The 3,612-nt window shown below is 37.5% G+C and overlaps 1 protein-coding gene across 5 annotated transcripts in view; it reads right to left on the bottom strand.

The window, feature by feature from the left end:
- The window catches only part of myo6a (myosin VIa), a 58,740-nt gene extending 55,416 nt beyond the window's left edge, over window positions 1-3,324 (bottom strand). For all 5 annotated transcript variants that reach the window (XM_073816976.1, XM_073816977.1, XM_073816978.1 and 2 more), the window contains exon 1: window positions 3,231-3,324. The gene's annotated coding sequence lies outside the window, so the exon portion shown is untranslated. The remainder of the gene's footprint in view (window positions 1-3,230) is intronic.
- Window positions 3,325-3,612: the final 288 nt, after the last annotated feature.

Here is a 3,612-nt window from a genome sequence, read left to right as displayed (position 1 = left end):
TCGTCCTACATCGCTGGAGAAGTACCAACCCAGTGTTAACAAAGTAAATGTGCAAAGAAGATCAAACAGCCTTTACAAAAAAAGGTAAAACAGCGAGGTAAGACGATTTTGAAGTTGGAGAAGAAAATGAGATGGGAGTTTTTCAACATAACCTAACTGTCTTGACCTTGAAAAACACAGAGTCCACGCAGAGCTAGACAAGATGAGCATTTGAGGTTAAAAGTATATAATTTAAGACCCTTCTTTATCGGCTGGGATCGTTTAGAGTCCTTTGAAGCCGCATTGGAACTGCATTTTGGAAGTTCAAACTTGCGGGCACCATTAAAGTCCACTATATGAAGCGAAATCCTGAAATGTTTTCCTCAAAAAACACAATTTCTTATCGACTGAAGAAAGAATGACATGAACAACTTGGATGACAAGAGGGTGAGTAAGTTATCTGTAATTTTTTGTTCTGAAAGTGAACTTCTCCTTTAAAACATGTTTTACATTTTAAAAAACAGGTCTTTACACTATATGAATGAAAGTATTGGGACACACCTCTTAATTATTCAATTAAGGTGTTTTAATTAGACCCATTGCCAACTGTAGCCACCTTTTTTTCCCTGTAAGAACAGGTGTGGCCATTCATATATTTTATTGGCCAGGTTTACCATCTCACCCTCGTCCAGCTATTTTTAGCTGTACAAAACAGCTTGTTTTGTTGTTTGATATTGCAAATTGGTGTGTCTTACCATGTTATTTTAACATATTATCTTAATTATAAACACACTGGTTTGAAGTGCAAATAGTTTTACCATTAACTGCACGTTTTTATTCTACCATATGGGATAATGAAGCAGAAGTCTTACCCATAGGCTTACTTCTATGTTGAAGAAAAAGATAAATACATTTGTAATGAAAAATGGGTTGTTTTAAAGAGCTTAGTAGGTTCAAGAAGGGTACTGTGATAAGAGACCATCTTTGCAAGTGAGGTCATGAAATTGTATTCCTGCTATATAGTCCATTTGAGATAAACTGGAACTGAGATTGCGAACCAGGTCTTCTTGTCTAACATCAGTACCTCACTTCACAAATGCTCTACTGGATGAATATTAATATCTATGCATTTAGAGTGCGATGTCATTAAAGTCCCTGTTGGTGTAATGGTTGAATACTTTTGTCCATATGACCCCAAATCAAGTTCAGTGTATTTCCAAGAGACAAAACATGTCTGCAGCATGCCTATGATGCCTTAAACTGCTGCCCACATCCACCGTTTAGCATCAGACAAAAGAAACCAGTGCAATGAAAAGAAAAATAAGGGGAAAAATATCTTGGGTTGTACTAACCCTGAGGCATCAAAAAAGGTATGTTCAGTGATAAACAGATGTACAAAAGCTTGTCATGAACATTTGCCACGACTTTGTAGGACAGCAGCCACCAATATCAAGTTGCTATGGTTATTCTCTACCTAGCGTGGATATATTTGAATGCTGTCATAGATGAATAATGGATGTCAATACTACAGAGAACTACAGGTATTATAGGGGTCCCATCATCCTTGGACAAGTGGCATGTTTGTGGGTCAGTAATGTATGAGAGTGTTCACAATAAAAATAAAAGTAAAACAATAAATAGTAATATAAATAGTAAAACTAAATTTAAAATCTAGTTTAAAACAATGTCAAGTTTTTAGAATTGTAATCGTTGTATTCATTCATTTTTAATAAAAAAAAAGGCCTGCATTTATTTAAATCATTTATTTACTCTTTTGGTGCAACCTTCAAATAAAATGTAATAACGTATTTTCCACATACCTAGAATCCAAGTGACCAGATCTCAAACATATTTGCATAAGGTAAAAAGTATCATGAGTTACGGTATACATATGAATTCCTAGCCCTAAATATTAAAGAGAGTTGCACCACATGACAATTTAGAATCTAAACTAACCTTGTCGTGTCATAAAAATAGTTTATGTATTAATGAGCAGTAAAGTTTTTTTTAATAGTATGTTTTTCATATATCACAAAAATTTAAATTATCATAGCAATATAATGGAAGTAGCGACAGAAATTTTCCTCTGTTTTGTGACATATATCCAAATGAAAGGGTTTATTAAAAAGGAAAAATGGACAGCAGGATTTGGTTCAAGCCACCTGTGGTTGTTTGGTAGAATGTGGACCAGAATGCAAGCTTTCACTGTAGTAAAAAAACATTAGCCATTCAAATATGTCGAACCAACACAACACAGTTCATTTGCGAAACTTTCCAAGGTAATTACAGGCCTACTGATTCAATTATAACACAAATTACAAAAATGTCTTTAAAGTGCAAGTGAAGTGAGTCATGACTCCCTGGCAGCCGCACCTGTAGGTGTGTCACTGTGGTCAGACCGTTTGACACACACACACACGCACACACACACACACACACACACACACACACACACACACACACACACAATGTTTGTGTGTGTCCTTCTCATATTTCTTTCATTATAATGGACAGACAGAGCATAACAATGTATCTTATTGCTTTTGACTGTTCCCAAATGGTCTATTCCATACACACTAACAGTTGTGTGACAAGCAAACCTATATGGGACATATAACATGTAAAAGTTCCTAAGGAGCAAAGGGCATTTACAACTTCTTGTGACACAGCAGGAGCAATTTACTGGTAAGACAATCTACTAAACAGCGTCCAAAGATGCATTGTGGCTTTTATGATCATTCAGGAGAATAATAAAGAATACAAAACAATACAGTGCAATACTATGTCTGGAACTGAAAGTTTGCCTTGGGTTGAGAATTTGAATTCCTTACACAAGCACAACACCAACATTTGCAAGGTAAATGACGGTCTGGGTGACCAGGAAATATTATGTATTTCTAATGTAAAGGCCTAATAAATGGTCGTACACACTTGAACAGACTAAATAGAGATGCAATGATGCCTTGCGGTGATATAAAGCAGCCTTGACCATCAGAGGTGTGACAGTAAATTCATCAGTGCAGTCATAGAATCATAGAATCATAAAAGCACTCGCTCATATGCACATGAGCACACAGCCAGAATACTCTCATGTTGGGATGATTTCCTGTGTTTTGCTTCGCAATACTATCTGGGCAATTTTTCCTTGTCAAAACTAACAAATATCCAATCTCCGCTCTGTCCCAGTGAACCGAAAACACTCACATCCAACTTAAAAGCGAAAGCGAACATCATGTACTGATGAAACTCACCTCCGTTGCTCTCTGCCCGTAGAGTCAGTCGGTAAAGTGTGTAGGCATTCACATGAACTCGGTCCCGGTGTCCCGGATGTTGATCAGCCTCGGCTCCCGGGATGAAGTCCACGCTCCATTGTGACGTCACGCGCCTCCATGGAAGCGCCTGCCTCCGCTCGGTAGGTCGCGGTGTGGGCTTCATCCCGAATGAATTCACCTACGCCTGAGAAATGCTATTGTTTTATGTAACCCACTCTATAGTCTCCTTATCTGAAATTAAGTATAATGGTGGGGCTTTTGTGCCTTTAATCTTCAATGCCCTGTTCCTTAGATGAAACGAACGGAAAATAGCGCACTCTAGTGTTAGCCAATTGAAATTAAAAAAGTGCATGCAGTTAGA

The sequence above is a fragment of the Garra rufa genome, chromosome 13, assembly GCF_049309525.1.
Source record: "Garra rufa chromosome 13, GarRuf1.0, whole genome shotgun sequence".
Taxonomy (NCBI): Eukaryota; Metazoa; Chordata; class Actinopteri; order Cypriniformes; family Cyprinidae; genus Garra; species Garra rufa.
The sequence above is the reverse complement of the archived record's forward strand: the minus strand, read 5'-3'. Positions and strand labels throughout refer to the sequence as shown.